The sequence below is a fragment of the Rattus norvegicus genome, chromosome 6 (assembly GCF_021556685.1).
Source record: "Rattus norvegicus strain SHRSP/BbbUtx chromosome 6, alternate assembly SHRSP_T2T, whole genome shotgun sequence".
Taxonomy (NCBI): Eukaryota; Metazoa; Chordata; class Mammalia; order Rodentia; family Muridae; genus Rattus; species Rattus norvegicus.
The window spans coordinates 64,744,494-64,765,734 of NC_141539.1; the positions used below are offsets into that span (position 1 = coordinate 64,744,494).

The 21,241-nt window shown below is 39.7% G+C and overlaps 2 protein-coding genes across 10 annotated transcripts in view; one reads left to right on the forward strand and one right to left on the reverse strand.

Annotated features, from left to right (window-relative positions):
• Positions 1 to 14,479, reverse strand: part of Lrrn3 (leucine rich repeat neuronal 3) — a 30,843-nt gene extending 16,364 nt beyond the window's left edge. Inside the window, 1 exon segment of the mRNA NM_030856.2 lies at positions 14,143 to 14,479. The gene's annotated coding sequence lies outside the window, so the exon portion shown is untranslated.
• The window catches only part of Immp2l (inner mitochondrial membrane peptidase subunit 2), a 906,807-nt gene that overhangs the window by 445,516 nt on the left and 440,050 nt on the right, over positions 1 to 21,241 (forward strand). The gene's annotated exons all lie outside the window — the stretch shown is intronic.

Genomic DNA, 21,241 nt, shown 5'->3' on the forward strand with positions numbered 1-21,241 from the left:
GTGTCAGACAGATAGATGGACAAAAAATATATAAAACAAAATAAAAGCAATCAGGGAACCTAATACAGAGGCCTGAACTGCTTTAGATACTTTGCTTTCTGGTTCTGGGGTTCTGTGTGAAAAGTGGGTTAGGAATGAGTATTCCAGTTGACTTGGCATAAACACATTCAGCTGCTTACCTTGTGTGCTGACACTAGTGTAACATGTCATAAGGTCCTTATGAACGAAAAGAGTGTGTAATTGTGAGGTCACAACTGCTTCTCAGAATACTAATGGTATCTTACCTGTTCGCCTACCTGACCTTGGAAAATAAACTTGCTTTTGATGGTACATTAAGAATGGAGCCATAGACTCTTGTTGGAAGTGTTGTAGGTAGATTCAGTAAATGTGTTGCTGGAATTAATATAGCTATCGAAGCTGTGTTGATAAAAGTAGGTATGGTAGAGGCAGCAGCTCTATCATGTTCCAGTCATACAGGCAAGTAGCATTTTGATATGTTTTTTTTTCTTTTTTCCTTTCCAATAAATATGTGTTACAGATAATATAAATGAAGAAGACAAAAGCAGTCCAATTTTTTAAAGCTTTGAAGAAATAGGCCTCCTGTCAGGAGATTTGTTCCCCTAGGGTGGGAGAAACAACACAAAGCATGTTGTATTTGTTTCTTAAAAGGTACTCCAAGAGACATTTCCCAACAGCAAGCTAAATAGCATGTGGCAGTTGCCACAGCAACCCATTTTTGTGATTTGCAGAATAAGCAGGCAAACCTGATGCAAATTGTCAGTCAATGAATTGTGTTCTCATGGAAGCTGGAACAAATGCAGCCTCGTTTGGTCAATTTATGTGCATTTGTGGCGCCTCATTCTCATGCACTTTCAATATGCTGCCATGTATCAATATTTCATTCTTCAGCTGTATAATTTCTGAGTTTCGTATATGATGTTAACTGGAATAACTAGATGTCAGATAAGCAGAAAGGCTATTATTGACATCTCTTTACAATTCTTCAGCATAATGATATATCAGTTCTTGAGATTATGAGGAAGATTCAACTTAAAGTTCTTTTAAGTGTGTATTTTTTTTTAATCTACAAGGATAGAAGCCTATTTTTCCCTCATTGAGACGTAGGCTGCTGAAGTGGGCCGAGCTCTGGTCTGGAAATTCCTGAAATGTCATAGGTTCTCCTTTGCTCTATGAAGTCTAGCAGGTGGTCCCACAGAATGCACTGGGCTCTATATTCAACTTCTCCTTCTGTTCCCCTCTGCTGTCTGTTTACATGTATAAGGCTGTCTCCATCTCTCTTTCTCATTGCCTTTCTTATTCATTGAAATGTCTGAGAAGTTATGACCTTCACGTTTTGAATCAATTTTGTTCATGCTCTGACAGAATGAGAACCTGATTATTTCTACACATATTTAAAGCTGGAATAAGTGAAACAGAAAGTTTACTAGGAATCCACACATGTCTCATCTCTATGTTTCTTTAGTAAGTACCCCACTAATCATCTTCTCTAACAGACTTGCACTTCCTTTTATTTCAAAGTCTATTTTTAAGACTTTCTCCTAAAACCAAAAACGGAGCAGACTAAGTAATAGAGTACTGGTGAGACTTTTCTCTTATTGAGCATAATTCCTACTGACTGTTGATAACTGTAATTTAGTTTATCCTCTCGTATCCTTTCTTATAATTGATATGCTGATAGCATAAGTATACTGAATAGAAAAATTAAACCTGAATCAAGCAACAGAAGTGAGGGCATTGCTTATCAAGATGATAAACGGTCAACCTCTAAGATAATATTGACTTATGGATTGCAGAGCTATGGTGAGAGAAACAGAACATAAAGGCCACTGAAGAAATAGAATTATATAACTATTGTTTTGTCTCCAGCTGAGGTTTCATAATTGCACTTCTGAAAACAAAAACCAAACAAACTTGTCAAATTCATGCAGATAGGAATAGGCGATCCTTAGACAGAGGGTCATTTCTCTAGCAAATGGGACTTTCCAAAAGATTGCATGGATGTAATCCACCCCAGAGAGAGATAGGGGTCTGAGAATGACGTTGCTTTTTTTCTCAAACATGCTTTCTGGATGGACGTTGCTTCTCTGTGCCCCACTTTGTTCTATTCTTACCACTAAGCTAAAATGTCTTAAATAGTAAATGCAGTTCTCTTCTTCTTCCCTTTTCCTCTCCTGTGCTCTCAGGGTGGTATTCAATAGACCTAGTCTAGCAGTTTTGGAGTCAAACAGACTCTGGTTTTCCTGCATTACTTGTCACTGTCTCCTTAACTATTAAAGGATGAGTGACAATCATACTTGTCTTACAGAAATACTGCAGAAATTAACTATAAAATGTTTCGGTACAAATTCATCCTGAAGCATGAAGTCATCATGAATGCCAGTCGCTATCAGAGTAACATTACTTCCGTGACACTGCCACTCCATTGGAATGCAGCGTACCTTACATCGGCTCAGTGGAGATGTGGTAACAAATGGAAGCGCCAAGAGAGCTCTGGGGATGGCACTTGCCTCTGATTGCCAGAAAGGCTTACGGGATTTACCTGCCTGTAGACTTTTTTCCTTATTATTTCAGTATAAATAACTATTACAGTCTGGTATAGTCTGTTGATTCATAGTCATTTCTGCGTAAGTAACTATTACAATCTGATGTACTATTGTCTGTTAAAGGACAATAGTAATTGGATACCAGTCACAGCTCAGCCTGGCAAGATTGTATGACCCTTAATGGTCTGCAGATGTTTTAAAAGTATCCAGTGTTTAGATATATTTGGAAGTATGCATGTATGCATGCATGCTTGCTAGTACAGGAGTGGGGCTATAAAACTCAATTATCAATGATAAATATCCAAGAATTGGTTTCAGGGCTTTTTCCGATGTTGGATATGGGCAGGTGTTGTTTCTTGGGCTGGAGAAAACAAAGTCTTAGTGTTAATATTGATGTTGCTCTTTGTTTAGTATTTGCAAGACGTGTCAATGAGAGGACAAGTGGGGGAGAAATGAAACCCATCCCTGTGAAGTTCCAGTGACCAACAGACCCTGGGTGCTCTCACACATCATGGTAGCATCAGCAGTTGAGAAAATATTGTATCCAGAGTCTTAAGTTTCCCCACTTGTGCTTTCTTTTGTGGAAAAAAAAACCTTATAGGATACTTTTAAATAAAGTTAGAAAGTTGTCGTCATAGGGTGTGTGTTTTGAAGCCTTGTCCTGAGTGTAGCCCTGAAGTGTAAGGCTTTGGATTTGAGCTGGAGTGTCCAACAGGAATAGAAATTCCTCACAGTGTTACGCAAAGAGATCATTTTATTCTAGGTTTTCTTTACAGAAATGTGAAATCTCTGTTGTTTCTATGGTTGCATTATTTACACGTGTATTTTCGTGTAGTAATTTCTCACTCTTTTGTCTTCTTTTCCTGGCTTAAAAAAGAAAACTTCTGGAAGTCAGAGGCAAATGCCACGCAAGTAGCTTTTCCCCCTGCCACTTCTGTCAGCACACCTCTACTCCTAAAATCATGTTGGGAGACAAATTCAAAACCCCAGACTTGGGCTGTTAATAAGCTCAATGAAGAATAACGTGTTACCGCCAATAAAATGCTAGTCAAGAGGCATCATACAAAGTGACTCTGGGCTGTTGTGTAAGCATTTGTCAGACTCCAGCAGGTGAGAGCGCACTGGTAAGGGATATTTCGTAGAGATGTCCTACTGAGTTTCTCTGTAGGGCTCAGTAAAGAAAGAATATAATCTGTACTTTGTAAATTTTCATCCTTAAATCTGGTGAAATACTTGAAAGGCAAGGGTTGAATGACCTGTGGTGTGTGGGTTCCAGTTGTTCCTTTAAATAATAGGCTCACATTGAGCAAGTAGCTTAATGTGAATCTAGTCTATGACAGTTTGTGGATTTTGTTATATAAATGCTGGCGCTGTATTTAATGACTTTTGAAATCAAATGTCCAGACAGTGTAGCATTCACTGGTCGGTTTGGTGGAACTTCAGTGGCACTCAGTAGAATTGCAGTTGGACTGTGATAGAATATGTAAACTGGATGCACAAACACACAGGCAAAGGACATCCAGTTCCTAGTGGACCTCTTCTGAGAGCCGAGAAAGATGAATGGCTCATTCTCTAGTCTGGGGAGAACAGAGCTAGACCACATTAACCAGAGTCTTGTCTTATTACAAGATGACTAAATTCACTTACTGAGATGTATCAGTCAGATCTCTTATAACTAAACCTGTAATTCATTTAGTCACACCCTCTCACCAATATATACTTTTGGGGAAAATATAACATGGTGCACCTATTATATTAATATTCTGTGTAGATTCAAGCAGTTTTCACAGATTAACATATCTTTACATGGCAGACAATAGGTCAGCAAAGGCTGATATTTTGCTGCTTAATTCTTAAGACTTTTTTTTTTTTTTGCAGAAATTCACTACAGCTTCTGGGGTCTTACTCTCAGAGTTTGTGAAATTCTACATTTTATTAAAGTTATCAAGGGAGTTTGATACAGATCAGCATGGATAAATATATTTGAGTCTATTTGCTGTGATACATGGGCACTTGTTATCCATATGAGAGTACTCATGCTTCTTTACCAAAATGAAATACCATTTTTTCAATGAATGACCAAGTAGTTTCTTGTCTTAGAATATCTCTGCCTTCCAAGACACTTGGAAGTCACTACCAAGTAAGAACGCGGGCGGCATGTTGTTACATAGTTAGCTATAGGGCTGTGAAGTGGAAAACCTCACGTGAAGCTTACGGCTGCGTGCATTAGTGTCTCTAGCACGGTGTGGGAAAAGAATTTGTGTTGGCCCAGAAGAGTTCCCATTCTAGATCAGGAAAATTATGGAACACATTTAAACTCAGAACTGTTCCTCATCTTGTCCAGATATTCAAACTATATAAAAGTAATAGAAAATTGGCAGTATTTTCCAAACTGAGTCATATCTTGGGAGTAAAATGATAAGTTAGGAATTGTTCTCTTATGCAAGTTTTAAGATATTTATGGTCAAGAGAACTTTAGTTGTTTTAAATCCAATTTCTGTCCTCTAAAATGTGAGAGGAATCCTAGAAGTTCATAAGTCACTCTGCAATTCAACCATGGTTCTTTTAGTGTATATTACACTTGTCTGGTTGTACACATTAATAAATATATTTAGGTGAGAAATTTTAATTAGTTGACCTATACTAAATGTCTGTTATTTATGAAGTAAGAATGTCCTCTCACATTATACTATGTGGCACATGATAAAGATTGACTAAATATTGAATAAGATCTTTGTAGGTGGACTGTGTTGGGGATGTCTGTGAAACGTGCTTCCCATAGAAGAAACATTAGCCTTTTCTAAAACTGTCATTGACATGCAACAGTAACGTGCTTCCTCCTAGTGTGGGTCTTGCTGTCAATATAAAAGGTAGAAATCAGGCCCTTTGCCACTGATTAATTTGGAAACTTGTTTATCCACGTGGAGTCTCAGCTCCCTCATGGAGAGATGAGATGTATACAGAGCTTAACCAGGGTTCAGGACATGCAGTGTTGGATCAGTGCTGGCAAGCCTCTCTCCCTCCCTTCCCTTCTTTATTCAAGGTCATAAATAAATATAAGAAGTAGTCGGACATATGCACTTAAAAGTTTTTGATTGAAAATTGTCCACATTGAGCAAGCAAGATGACTTGGGGTTGGGGTGAAGTAACTTGGTACCAACCCCAAAAGCCATGCTCTAAAAGGAGAGAACTGATTACATCAGACTTGTTCCCAACTTCCTGAGGTGTGCGGCACACTCACATGCACACCCAGACACAAAGGACAAGTAAGTATAATAATTTTAATATATATGTGTCCTTTATGTACTTTAGTTGGGTGATAATTAGACTATTCTTGAGAATGGAATATTTTAGATACTTGAATTTCTTTTTTTTGTCATTTGTCTAACTAGTTATGATTTAAAATACATTTCCACGTTGTTAAGACATTATATGAGTTGTCACTGGAGGAAGCCTCTGTTGAAAAAAAAATCATGAGGATCGGTTTTCTCCCTTCTACCAAGTGGGTTTGGGGGATCGAATTCAGGCTGGTGGCAAGCACTTTTCCTTCCTATGCAAACTCCACTTGGAAACAGTTTGCATTACATTCTCCTTAGCTTTCGTGTGTAGGACATAGAAGGTGAGGCTTCCCCCACTAGCCTTTGGTGCGGGATCATAGTGAGAAACGCAGACGCTTGGCTTCTCATGAAGTTTTAGGTCTGGCTCAGAGTTCACTTTGAAAATCAAACCTCAGCTTCCATCAGTGAACTCTATAGAGCTGGAAAGTTACTGATACTGGACAGGATCAATGAGCTTCATTGAAAATTGATGCCTCTGCTTCAGCGGTGTCATTTAGACGTTTTCCAATTTCTTGTTTGAGATAGAATACATGAGGACAAAGTGTCAACAGATTGAGCCTAGATCCCTCGTGGGATTATTATAAATCTTTATTGAAATTGGAGGCTACGCTAAGATTTGCATTTCTTCCTTTGTGCTAGTATCTGCTGTGGGGCCTCAGGTGATGAAGCTATGGAATCCTACTTCGAAATGTGAAGGGAGATTTCTTAGGGGCTGATGTTCCCGTGTCCCTGTGAGCGGAATTATAAAGCTCAGCCCAGGCACTCTAGTTAAGTAAAGCACTGCTGTCCACTGTGGAACAGAGAAGAACTTATGAAGCAGTGCAGCAGAGAGCTTCTTGGCTTGAGTGTGGTATGGGATGATGAATGGTGGAGTGTGCTAAGCAGCTAGAGTCCAGGCCTAGGTAAATCCTTGGGAGGCGGGTTGACATGTATGGTAGAAATGAGTGTTTGTAGAGCCAGGCTTGCTTACGCTCCTTTTCCGGTTCTGTCCTTCATGGCTATATTGCTTTTCTCTTCTGGGCCTTGTTGTACCCATTTACAAAATGTAATTCATACTAGCACTTCATGTGGCTGTTGTGAGCACTACATAAGGACGTGGCTGCAGTGTTGCTCACACCATGGATGGTATTGATAAATGAGAATTGCTAATATCACGACCATTGCCCGAGTCAACAGAGTGCGTTGTAGGACAGGTAATGCAGTTTGAACTTACAGGCTTTCTGATTACATAATTTACGCTATACTATTTGTTTTAATTCTTCATTTCTTTGATGATTTTGTTCAGTAACAGCATAGTGTAAATGAAAAATGGGACTTTGAAAGGAAAATGGAATTTTCTTGCCCCTTAGAAACAAAGTAACTGATTAAGGGAATGGTATTTTGGCAAGAGGCTCGCTGATTTATGAGGAAGTGGCCGAGCATCACCTGTGATGCTCTTTGAGCAGCTGTAGTTGTGTAAAAAATGTGTGCATGATAAACTGCAGTCAGAGGAACAAACAGAAATGATGTATTTGGGAAGTGGATGCATTCAGGTATTCAAACAGCAAATTGATGTGTTGGATGAATACAGTCTAAGCTCATATCTTATAATGACATTTTATATATTTTTTCATGCAAAAAAACCCCACTATATCCAGAGCTCCCCAGGTCTGTGTGTGCTTTGAATATATTTCTGATCCATGTCGGGTGCTCATGTGCCGTTCTTTTCCCTTCCTACTGACCTTTGTTCTTGGTGATGGAGCATTGTAAGGTGGACCTTTTCCTTACTCTGTATTTTTGCTCTTAATGCCTCAGGCACCTGCAGTGTAAGGCCACCACCCCCTTGCCCTTCACAAGAACTAGAAAGTCATCTTCCTGGCTGTATATGGAAGTGATTTCTAGCAACTACTGAAATTCCAGCAAAGGTCACTGTGCTCCCCTGCGTCCCGCAGGTGTTGAATACTCTGCAGAACATATTTAGTACTCGGGGTTTCTGAGTCTGACTTTTGATAAAAATAGAGTGGAGTAGAGCCCATAAGTACTGTTAGGAAGCTCTGATAGGAATATGAATGTAGTGTAAGGAGGATGAATATTCTAAAGTTATAAGGACAAATATGAGTCATATGGTGACAATATATGTTCGTCTTCAATACCTGTGTTAACCTTTTTATTTTCTTAGAGTAAACTTACAAGTTTGTTGACATTGCAATTTAAATGCCTCAATTTTTGTCATGTCTATAGTGTATTATAGAAAAAATATTTCAGGACAAATTACTAAAATAATTTGGCTTTCTTTATTAATCTAAAAGTTTTAGATAAATGTATAATCCTAAATCCATCTTTTTTACTATGGTAAATGAAGCCCTTATATATTTTCTATAATCAAATATCCAGACTTTCATTATTCAAAATTGCTGTGAATCTGAGGCTCCCTGAGCTCTTGCCTAGCTCTGGCACATGTGTGAGCACAGTCCTAGGAGCATGTCTGTGCTGGCTCCTGGAGTCCTTGCTATGTACAAGCAGAAAGATACTGCTTCACTTCCTGGTACCATGGGGAATTTGTTCTAATTCTTTCAGACTCTGGAAAAAAACTGAATACTGACACAAAACTCTTTACTGCCTTAGTGTGCCTGCATGATGTGGAGAGACAAAAGTTCATGAAGACTGACCCTCCCTGAATGGAGCTGCTCTGAGCTATGGGATACTCTGCTTGCTAGAAGTGCAACTTGATAGCACACACATATGGCTCTGTTTGCTTTGTTGTTGTTTGGTGGTGGTGGTGGTGGTGGTGGTGGTGATGGTGGTGGTGGTGATGGTTGGTTGGTTGGTTTGAGTCTCTTGCCTTTTTAAATTTGGGATGTCTTCATTCATTTAAAAAACAATTACTTTTAAAAGTTCAAAACAACTATCACGTAGGCTAATTCAGACTAAGAAAGGTTTTGTCAACTAAGTTTGTTGGCATTTTAACTTCACCATATTGCAAATTTAGCAGTTTATATCCTTAAGTGGTAACATCTCTAGATCGTCGTGTGTCAATTCCTCCTTGTGGTTGACTAACTAGGAAGGAGATACCCAAGGAGTAGCTTCTCTGTTTACCTCCACTGATGTTCATGCCGGTGGATCTTCTAGACACCCGAGAACTTAATCTTAAATGTTGTTAACCTAGAAAAGCACCTGAGTAACGTATTACCCCATTACGTGCAGGTTTTGAGACCCCTGCCATTCACTAAATGTCAGACAATCAGAAGCGGAAGAAGAATGCCTTCCAGTGTTTCTTTCTGATAAAGACTGATAAATTTTTGTTTAATTATGTAGTACAAGCATGTCATGTGTTTTGATCAAATCATCCCCATTCTCCCAGTCTCATCCACCTCCTCCCACATGGGAAAATATCAGTTTTCACAAAGTGACATGCCCCTTAATAGACTGTCAAAGCCCCACTGGGTGGCCCCACACCCAGGCAAGCATCATCAGCCTAAGTGGTTGTTTTTCCTATTTAATTCAGGCAGGGCACTTCTAAACTGTAATTTCAATTAAAAAAATGTGGTTTTTAGTTTGCAGAAATCAATGAAGATCTATCTTGACACCATGTGGAGGACATAAGACTAGGAAAGGTCAGGTCCAGAGAGGGAGTTAGCAAAAAAGAAAGGTGGCTTTCTGAGTTTCAGACTTGGCAGCGAGTACTGCTCTACCACCACCTGCTCACCCAAGACCTTGGCTCCTCCCATGTCAACACCGTTTCTCCCCTCACAAGAATTATCACGTAGGAGACGTATGAGGCCTGGACCTCTAGGTTGCTGAGATGGGCGACTGTGCAAAGATGGTCTGTGAGTGATAAAGCTGTAACAAATAGCGACACTCCCTGTGTTGCTATGCATTTGTAACATCCTTCTTGATTTCCCCAACATTTCAGGTCCCCTTAATTACTATTATGCTAATTAAACTTTGGAAAATATTTTAGAAACAGAGACAATTTTACAAAAGGAAAAAAAATACCTGAGCTGTGAAAGTAGAGAAATAGCATTGCTTATAAGGGCTGTCACTCCTATAGTAAGAACAATGGTTCAGAATTGGGAAGAGGAGATAGATTGCTTTCCACTGGCATCTATAGGCTAGGCATGAGGTGCGAGAAGGGACAGTGAGTGGGGAGAGGGCAATGTTATGTGTCTTGAAATATTTGAGACCAAAATAATGTGGATTCTTAGGGAAATGTACAATTTCCAATTAACAACTGCATCTCTAGGCCAAGGGTAGCTGTGTTCTTCCTAAGATTTTAACAGCTGGGGAACACTCTAAACTGTATGACTCACCTCAGAGTGTAATGGACTGTGTATAAATGGGAACCAGGGGTTTGAAATGTCTCTGTGTTGTGCACTTGAAATAATTGCTGTTATTGGATGGTGACTTGTTTCTCTAATACTTTATTATCTTGATAAACACTTTTTAAATAGTGTACAGTCTGCATCTTTCTATGAGTTGGGGGGAGCCAACTTTGAATAATGGAATGAACGTACAAAGGGCTAGTTCTCTAGAACTCTCCAGTAAATAGCTGAGCAAATTTAAGATCTAATGACATTTTATTTCATTATACTAATAAAAATGTTAAGCTCTCTAGGCCTCTTCACATATCAAATGAACATACTGGAGGAATTATTTTTATTCTAATATGCAGTTAGTCTATGAAGATACCATGTTTTATTCTCCCAGGCTGAGGCTGTGTAATTGCGCAAAATAGTTAATGGTCTCTTTAGAAAGAAAATAGGCTTTCTTCGTGGTCTTAAGATGAGTGAATATGACAGCAAACAGGTGTGTACAAACGTCACATGTATGCAAATACAGTAAGTGACCAGGTATCTAGTGTAGCTAGATTTTTTACTTCTCTAAGATTCGCCGTGACTGTTAAGTTTTCCTCACTAATCTTGTACTGATTGGCTTCCAAATGGTATCTTTGGAGATTCTGCACTCCTTCTGTCAAATAAAAGGAAACATTTTTATTTATTCTCCATGTTATTTTTCTCATCCACTGGTAACATCTATTTTTTTCCATATTGGAATTTTATTTCCTTTTACATTGTGATCAAAGGATTAGATATCATCATGTTTCCCATCCTAGACATCACTTTACAAAGGGGGCAGGATTCTATGCTGTCCTGTGTACAGACGATACCTGGTGAAGTTTTCCTAAGTGTTTCCTCCTATAGGCAGCGTGAGAGCTATGCATTGATAATGTAGATACGTTTTATAGATGTATCTAGTGATAATTGCTGTGTTTGTCTTCATAGATCAGAGAAACAATTCATAAACAGCTCAGCACTCAAAACTATAGCTAAGTAGATTATATTCAGTGGTCCGCAGACATTGTAGCTCAAAGTAGGCTAGAAGCATATACTTTTTATTCAGTTATTTTTGGAAACACAGTTACTTAGGTTTGAAGTAGGGGCACACTTTGGCAACGCTTGTTACTTCCTTTTAATGGTCTTCCGACCCACCAGCTTAGCACTAACATTTCACTTAAAATGTTCCTTTGGTTACAAACCTTTCTGATCCACTGCCTTAGCTTGCAGTGGGCACCAGTGTTAGCAATAATTTTACAGCAGAGAGAGGGAAACAAAAGAGCAAGGGAAAATTGCAACTTTAAACCAATTTGGGAACAGAAGCAGAAAGTGTAAAAAAAAATAGGAACAAAGAATCAGTTAAGTGCATTAGCGTTTCACAAATTGATTACCTTTTCATCATCCCTAAACTGCTGCCCTAGAAAGCCGGTGATACTCTTTATTAAACCATTAATAGCAGCAACAACTACAGCCGTCCAAGAAAAATTCCACCTACTCACCAGCATTCTAACTTAGCCTGTAACAAGCAGCATCCTGGGAAGATGGCCCTTTGCGGCTGGCTTGCCTTGCCACAAAGCCATCACTTCCTATACTGTTTCATAACTGCTGAGAGCATGGGTGGTCACATCTTCCAGATATGCCTGCGTGTCCATCACCCAGCCCAGGGGGTTTGCCATATCACCAAACTCACTGGTACATCTGGACACCACCCAGGCCCTGGAGTGCCAGTAGTTTTCAGATCCAAGTGGGTACTGCTAGCATACAAAATATGCAGAAGACTGTCTCTAAGGTTAAAGAGTGAATCTGCTGTTCTTAGCTGTTATTGGATTTTGATTTAAAATCAGGCTGGGTAAGATTTAAGGATGCATGTGTTTGTGCTTGGTATGAAAAGTTTCCCTGGGAAGGGTCTGGGCAAAAGCTGACATCCACACTGCAGTGCTATATTACAGGCGCTTGAGACGAGGAGCCGAGCTGCTTCTGCCAGCCCTCCCTCTCGCTCAGGAAGTTAGGTGCTACCTCAAAATAACGGATCCAATCTGTTTCAACAGCAGCACTTCTAATGAATAGGAGAAAAGCAAATGCAACAGCTTTCCTCCCGGTAATAAATCACTGTGTTTTTTGTATAGATTGCATGTGGCGTTGGAGGCAGTGCGAGCCAGGTTGCCAATATTGCTAGCTAATGCTTCAGCCCTTTCATTTTTCACTCCGAGCAGGAACCCTTTCCTGAAACTTGTTCATTTCACAGAGGGAAAAATCGAAGGCGGCGGCAGATTGTCAGGCTGCTTTACTGTCGTCGCTTACAAAGGTCGCTGGAATTAATTGACTCCTTTCGTTACATATCGTAAACTGACTCATTTTTTTTTTTGACACAGTGATGGGAAGGTGGCAGGATCTAAGTGTCTGCTTATTGTCTTTCTGTTCTGGCATCTGTTACAGACTAGGAAACAAGCAAGTCTGGAAACCACAGTTTGGGGAACGAACAGCACCCACTTTCAAAGCAGACTCTAATAACTGAGTTGAACTAAGAGAAGAGAGGAGAGAGCCCCAGCAGCTGAAATATAAACGCTGGGTTTGTTTTAATGTCTCCCCAGGACCCATTAGCAGGGGCAGTGGAGGTTTCCACAGCCATCCTCAATTGGTGGTGTCGCTTTGAAAGCATATTCTAAGTAGCTGGCTTCCTCTTACAAGATTGGAAGTAAAAATCGGTCCACAGAGTATTCCATGAATCATCTCTACATGGATGCTCTGAGTTGACTGACAGTAATTCCGTCTCAAAGGCGTTGCTTCTGAAACCGAAGACAAGGAACTCAGGGCACAAGTACTATTTGTCGTACCAAGGCACACTGTTTTCCTGATAAGTATTTTAAATTTGTACTTATTTTTCTCCCCGTCGCACTGTCTCCTTTTCACTAATCTAGGAAGATTCTCACTCATGGTCATAGGCTGCTTTCACTAAAATTAGAGGCGCTGAAACAAGGACATATTGTTAAAAAATGAATAAATTAGAGCCGAGTTAAGCCACCTGGCTTAGTAGGAGGAAAGGGAATATGACAGCCTGTCTGCGCAAACAGCCTTCGTAAATAGGAAATGTACTTTGAGGCCGTCCTACTGCGATCCTGTTAATGACCAAAGGCGATTAGAACTCTTCTGGTTCACAGAATCCTTTTACCTAGCACAGGAGCTTCCTGGGCTGCATTAGCAATCAGATGTTTGCACTGTCCCTTCAGACCAGTGAGGGGATGGGATGTTATTAAAGGGAAGTCATTTACCACAATCGGTACGATGTAGCATGGCAGAAATTCAATAACTGTTTGTGATATGCTCATTCTGCTACTCTGCCTGGTGCCCTTCACTCCTGACACACAGCGGCATTCACCTTAATCTCCATCCCCTGGGGCACCGGGGAAAACAACGCCTCATTGGCTTCAGAACAGAGAGACAAGAGTGATCTGCTTTTCATGACAAGAACTGTGGGGGGGACCCCGAATTTTCCATCTCCTTCTCACCCATCTCTCTGTTTCTCTCTCCATCTCTCTCGCCGCCTTCTCACCCAGCCTCCAGGTCTCCTTCCTCTCTCTCCCTGCTTCTCTCTTGGTCGTTCTGTTCTCTTTTCTCTCCCTCAGTCCTCTTCTCTTCTCTCTCCCTCCTCTCTCTCCTCCCCCGGCACCGCTTTTTCTCTCCCACTCACATCCTCTGATGGGCATTCAAGCTAGTAAAATGCCTGCTTGAGAATCCCACGAACACAGCTAGGCACACACAGAGCCAGCGGGCTTTGCATGCTCACTCAAAAGTGAAATGCAAAGAAAAATGCCCTTAGAATTCAGAGAAGGGGGAAACATCAAAGGAGAATTGGTGTGTAAAAACTCGGGCATCAACAAAAACACGAAATCGGGAACATTTAAATAGATAGGTATATTTTAAACTTACCTTGCCTTAGAAGATGCAGGGATAGCCCTCCTCCGGTGCCCCCGCTTGCACAGTTCCTTGGTTGAGATAATCACATGGCTGTCTTCTTGCCCCAGTATAAATAGGTGCATATGTATGTGTAATAAAATATACACAATTATATACTATAGATATGCACACATGCAAGCAATGGTATCTCTCCCTCTCTTTCTAAAATATAAAAGGAGGCAGGAGCCTGCAGCTAGGATTCCTTCTTTTGACTGGAACTCTCTCCGGCAGCAGCAGGCTAAAGCTCTCAGTCCAGCGAGGAGAGATCCTGCTAGCTGGCTTTATTTCTCCTCGTTTCCATGGTGGTTAGTGGTGCATCGTTCACCAGATCAGTTGTCACACTGACATGGTGCTGCCTGCTCAGCGGTCATTAATAACTGAACACCCTCCACTCCCCAGAGAGGAGCCAATCGCTTCAGACTGCCAAGATGTAGCACTCGCAGCTGCTCCAGCCTGGTTGGCTGAAGCAGCCTGTCTGTCCTATGACAGCGCTGCTTAGGGTACAAATAAATGAAAAAGGCTTGCATATTTTTCCTTGGAATCATTTTCTTTCCTTTTTTTTTCTTTTGGAGCAGTGTGCAGTGATTCTCAACAACTTTTCCCATTTGGGGTGTTATCAGTCATTTGGAGAAACTGTGGGGTTTTTTGGTTTTTGTTTTTTGTTTTTCTTTTCCTCTGAGAACCGACAGGAAACACTTATGAATAAGGATTTCCTGAATATTAAAAATACTTGATAGCGATTCTGTCTCCCTCTCTGTGAAGTTCAGCAGTGGCTTTACATTTAAAGAAAGCAGCCTGCAGCTCTCCTGTCCGTTGTTTGATTTCCTACAGATCCTACTTAAACTAGCCTACGTGCATGCAGTTAATAGTGCCTCTCTCTCTCTCTCTCTCTCTCTCTCTCTCTCTCTCTCTCTCTCTCTCTCCTCCCTTCCTCCCTCCTCCCCCCCCCCGCGCCCTGTCTCTTTCTCCCCTTCCTTCCTGACTTCCCTCCCTCCTGTCCCTGTTTTCTTGTTGGTGCTTTGTGTGTGTGTGTGTGTGTGTGGTGGTGGTGGGGGGGATTGTTTGCTTGTTTGTTTAGGTTTTACAATGGCATTTCTTATCTGCACTGAGCAGATTTTTAAATTACAACCAATATTTGCTTCTCCAAAACTCACAACGATGAAGAAGCATTTACAAAATAAACTTTTTCAATTATAACTACTTCTCTGTACATGGTATAATAAATCTGAACACATCAGATGGGTGTTGTTTGTTGCATCGCCTGTGCCTGTGTCCACATATACATGTGTGCGGGCCTGTCTGCGTGCCTCAGGTGTCTGGTTTATTACTCAGGGACGCTTTCCTCTGCAATAGACTGAACTCTTAAATTCTTCTCTTTTTGTACTTAAGGCTATCAACTCTGAATGGCTACTTAACTAGGAAAATGTTTTGGATAGAAATTATTTGTAAAACATTTGGAATATTTAGACTAGAAACCATGGCAGCACAGTCACTTGATCAGCTCAAGAACAACTATGACGAGTAGAAGAATGTTAAGGCATGTCTTACAAACACTGTACTGGAGAGATCTCCCCAGAGGACTGGAACATGGGATCAATTTTCAACAGGTCCAAAGCTGCCTTATCTGAGTCTAGCCCTTGCTTTGATAGACTGCCCTCTAGTGGACAAAAAGAAAATGGCATTTATTAGATTTCCTGGGGGGGAGTGGGAGGGGGATAACAACAAAAGGCATTAGCACCTAATAGTTTCTTAAGGTTTTTATTGAAGTAACTTAAATGAGTGCTGTATGTCATAACCATATGCTTAGAAGCTTAGCCTCACTTCCATTGTCTTTTGACTACCAAACACTTTCATGTTGTCGTTTTCTTTACAAAAATAAACAAGAATCTACCAATGCTTTAGTTATCTGCTGTATTGATTAATTTGTTGATGGAGTCCAGGGCCTCTACCTTCTGCCTAGGCATTTTGAATGCTGGTATTGTAGGTGTACCTCAGAATATTGTTATGTTAATGTATAATTGATAACTCATCTTTTTCTATAAGAATAAATGCTAAACAAAAATGACTTCTTCATTGCCCAAATGATATCCACTTCTCAATATTATCTTCTTACCAGACACTTACAGGTACTTGGGTGTCTGCTTAGAGGTGTGGGGGGACGATGAGTGTTGGAGCTGTTACATTGGAGCGCATCTCATATAACTTAATAGCCCCCTAATTTTACTTTCTTTACTTGAAATATACTGAAATTTTGTAGTAAATTTTTAATATTTTTAGAGTATATACACAGAGAATTGTGCTATGATTGTAATAACTATTTGAAAAAATTATTTTTATATTATACTGATTCCTTAAACACTTTATTTTGATTGTTATTAATTATATAATCAACAAATCTAGTAATCTGTTTACTATTATAATGTATTGATTACAATATATTCTCATAATGAAGTTCTGTTGTGAGGCTCAAATATGATAAAAATAACTTTTAAAAAATAAAAGTATTAGGGGCTACAGAGATGGCTAAGAGTACTGACTGCTCTTCCAGAGGACCTGGGTTCAATTCCCAGCACCTACATGGTGGCTCTCTACCTACTGTAATGACAAGAAACTAAAAAAGAAAAAAAAATAAAAAATAAAACTAATAATCACATGTAATACTTAAACTCAAATTTATTCATAAGTTCATAAAATATTTTTATAATTAAATAAGATTGAATACTATTTCAAAAACTGCCTCATAATTTTCTAGAAAAATGTCTACTGTATTTTCAATGTAAGAAATACGATTGCTCTTTTAATGTAGGTACATGATAGGTCAAAAGTATCTTGTACTTATCTTTAAGTTTTCATTAATGAGGAGAAAATAACTCTAGTCAAGAATGGAGAAGATGAGAATTCTCTTTGGCCGTAGGTTTCCTCCTGCTAAGATTATCAAAAGCTATGAATCCGAGAGTGAGTGGGGAGTTTCTTAACTTACCAGGGAAGACAGTCATTCAGTGCAATATATTATAGGTATCCCCCCATGATGAAGCAGCACATGAGGATATCCCAATGTAGATCGCTAAAGATTTAAGAGCATTACTAAAATTACTTGTGGTCATCAGAAAGAAAACATAATATGGAATTTGGATGGTCTGTAAAAACTGTTCACAACTTGTGGGTTACAGCCCCTTTGGGGGTCAAATGACCCTCTCACGGGGGTCCCACGTTCAATATCCTGTACATCAGATATTTACCTTATATTTCGTAACAATAGCACAGTTACATGTGTGAAGTAGCAACAAAAAGGAACCACAGTAAAGGCTACCAGCACTGGGAAGGTTGAGAACCAGTGTTAGAAAGGCAAGTGACTTGTTTAACTGTTACATATAGTTGCTCCATGATATTCAGAGATAGAGTGTGTCTCAGCTCCATTACCCTGTAATCTAGTGGATGATTGACACGTATGCTTTTCCTCTTTGGTCCTTCTTCCATGCTCTCTCCTGCTTTCTTCTTTTCCTCCCCTTCTTTCTGTATTTCACTTGTAGTCTGTTCACAGTGATAGGAATTATACATTGCAAAATCACTCCATAATGAGTCTACATTTTATCTATTGTGTATCTGTGTTATAGCAGTCATCGCATGAGTATCTAAGATAATTAAAATAAACTGCAAGAAAATTAAATGTGCGAATGAACAATTAATCCTTAAATTGTGCTTGAAGAGTCCCGCCTTCATCACTGTGTAAGAATAGCTTGGGGTGTATGTCTGGTGGGTTTAGCTGCTGGAGTTAATTGGAGACACCTTTGCAGTCATCCTCTCCCAGGATTTATTTATCCGCCTGTGTATTTCCCTTCGAGAGAAGTAGTCCAGACAGTGAGCAGCCTGTAAGGTCAGAGCCAAGTGCTCCGCTCTGAGTCTGTACCTGCTTCCTGCTCTGTGACCTGGGCATTGTGTGAAGTATATCGTCCCTGTGAAGTGTCACCCATGGAGCGATACTTGAGTAGCATCTTGGCATATCATTTTCCTCCTAGGCTTCTTCGGAGGATTAAAATAGCTGATGCCTACAAGGAGCCACAGTAGTTCTATAAAATGCAGTGAAGTCTGATGTCTGGACTTGGTTTTTGTCATTCTTAGTATTGTGAGCGTAGCCAGGCTTGCCTGATGCTGTTCTCATTAGTCCCCTCCTCCTCATTCTCATCAGCACCATCCTCATTCTGTTGCAGATTCTGCAGCTTAGAATGCCCTTGCCTCTCACATCCCATTCCCTGAAGTTTTGCTTGTCTATTTCTGAGCAGGTTACTTCAGCTGTGATTCACTTGTGCCTAAGACCTCTTCTTGATACACAGAAATACTTGATTTCTTAAACAACTTAGCTCTTCTCAACTATTTCTATAGATTTGCCTTTTTTTTCCACTGTAGTCTGTAACATTCCCAGGAGGATGAGCATATGTCTTATTATGTCTTTAAGCTCCCTTAAGATAAGTCCACAAGATAGTGAAATCAAGAAAACAGTTGTTGAATGCTAGTGTAGTCTGGACTTGTTTTATAAGTTTAAAACCTTACATCTTCAGAAAAGACAGATACTTTATCCCCACTAGACAATACAAAAACACAGGCAAAGGTCTTTATTTGTCCAGTGTTCCCAAACTATTAAATGATGGGGCCAAAATTCAATGTAAGTTCTGTTTGCTTACATAACAGTGTTCTTTCCACTGCACGGGGCACTTAATATTCATTTGTAAAATGAATGAATGCTTGATTGATAGCTTTGTCAACCAATTCAGTATAGTCAGCAACAGGAGAAGCCAAGAATAAATTACTATTTTAAAGGAATGAATTTTATACATTAGACAGTGGATAGTTTTGTATTGTTATGTTGTTCAGTGTTAGTGACAGAATTTTATGACTGTCAGGATTTGAGAAGTGATGCTAAAAGAGATGCAGGTGCCTGGTCAGAAAGATGCGCTCATACATCCAGAGGGCTACATACGTATGAGTAAGTGGCTGATGAGAGCAGACTCTCCCATTCTTAAGAAAGTCTCCAGTGATTTGGAACATTGTAGACTCACACTGAGAGGTATGTTCTCTGTTTAGAAACATGGCTTAACATGTAACATCCATAAGTCATTTCATTGTTGGCCTAAATCATGTTGGATGAGTTTCCTTCTCTAAGGAGCTTTAGCTTGTAGAATCTCAGGTAAAATCTGAGATTCTTTTCTCCCTATGTGATAATTTCTGATCTGTTATAAAAAAAAAAAGGAACAGACAACACGAGAGCATCCAGCAGGCACAGGTTTAGACTCACACAACAGACAGACCAGAGACAGAAAGGAGACAGATGAAAAAATGAGGTCTTTATTTTGCTGTTATTTTCAATGAAGTTTTTCACTTCATTTGAAGAAAAGAAATCCACTTATCACTCAGGTAGATTTCCAGCCCAAACCAGGGAAGTCAAACCCTTTCTTCCTGCTTTGTTCTCCAATCTTTTACCTTTCCACTTTTCTTTCCCCTTGGGTTTAAAAGTTTTCTTCTTCTATATCTGCCTGTCTTAGTTCTTTTCCTTCAGAAGACTGACATTTTCACTAGCTGTGTTTAAAATACTATTATAACAAAATGCCAAGCTGCTGTCATGTGGAGGGCTTCAGTGTGCATGGTATGATCCTGAGGTATAAAATATGATTAAGTACAGCAGGTAGTTGTACATTGTGGCCCATGGCTCAAATGTCAGCTTCTCTAGAGAGCAAATCAGGAGATTTTCTAGAACCCAGGAGTTTTGACACAGCCTGTGTAACATACTAGGATCTTGGTCTTAAAATAAAGTAAAATAAAATGAAATAAAGATAATGTGAATAGTATTGGCCCACAGTATGTAAGTTGTGCAGAAATAACTGAAAAATAATAATACTAAAAAGCTAAAAATAAAATCAATGGAATAAATGGGTGGTATTTTTTTCCTGTATCTTTTTAAAATTGTATTCAACTGTTGCATTGTCAATTACTTTTTCTATGTATAAATAATAGCTATTATTTAAAAATAGTATATAAATTCTTCTATGGAACTACCTTGTTTCATATAACATTTATCCTTTTTAACAATAATCGGTTATATCCAAATTAAATTAATTAATGTAATCAATCACATTAACAGAGAAAACAACCACCTTTTGAATGTGTACCTAGGTCACAGTGACGTGTTTCTCATGAGCAGTGGCGTCTCTGTTTCCCCGTTAGAACACGGAATGACTAAGTTGGGAGATGGCTGGGATAATTAAGTGCGTGTGGTACGTGAATGAAGACATGAGTTCAGTCCCCAGATTTGACATTAAAACAACAACCAAAACAGGCATGCCTTTGTAATGGCACTGTTGGAGAGGCTGAAGCAGGCAGATGTCTAGGGTTCACTGCCCAGCCGTCCTAGCCAACTTGGTGAGTTCTAAGGCAATGCAAAATTCTACCACACAGTTTGAAATATGAAGACAGCATCCGACAAGTAACACATGACACTGGAGGTTGATTATTGGGCTTCCACGTACACTGTTCATTATACAACTACATGCCCACCACCCTCACATATGCACACACGGTGATACGTGTACTTGTACACACAGGAATTAGAACACTGCATAGCTACCCTCATTTACGTATTAAGCAAGTAAAAATTTGGTTGAGTATACATAGTACCTCACAGTTGCTCACTGGCATAATCCAGCAGTAGTAGGTGTGATCCAGGCTGACACTAAGCCACCGTGCCACTTTGACTTGTTCTCCTCGCTGTGCCTAGTCTTTATTTCTAACACCTCCATCTCTCAGAACATACAACCATCACATCACTGAACTTCGTATTCTGTGCATTTTTATTTCTAATTATAGTTATTCATTTAGTTTGCTTATGATCATTTGGCCTGTATGGATGTATGCTATTCACAGGGATGCTTGGTTATGGATAGATATAAACCACCAAATGAGTGCTGGAAGTAGAACCCAGATTCTCTGGAGGAGGAGCAGGGCTTTGAACCTCTGAGCCATCTTTCCAGCCTCACACTTTGCATTCTTAGGGTTAATTTCTATAATGAAGCAAGTAGTTCTA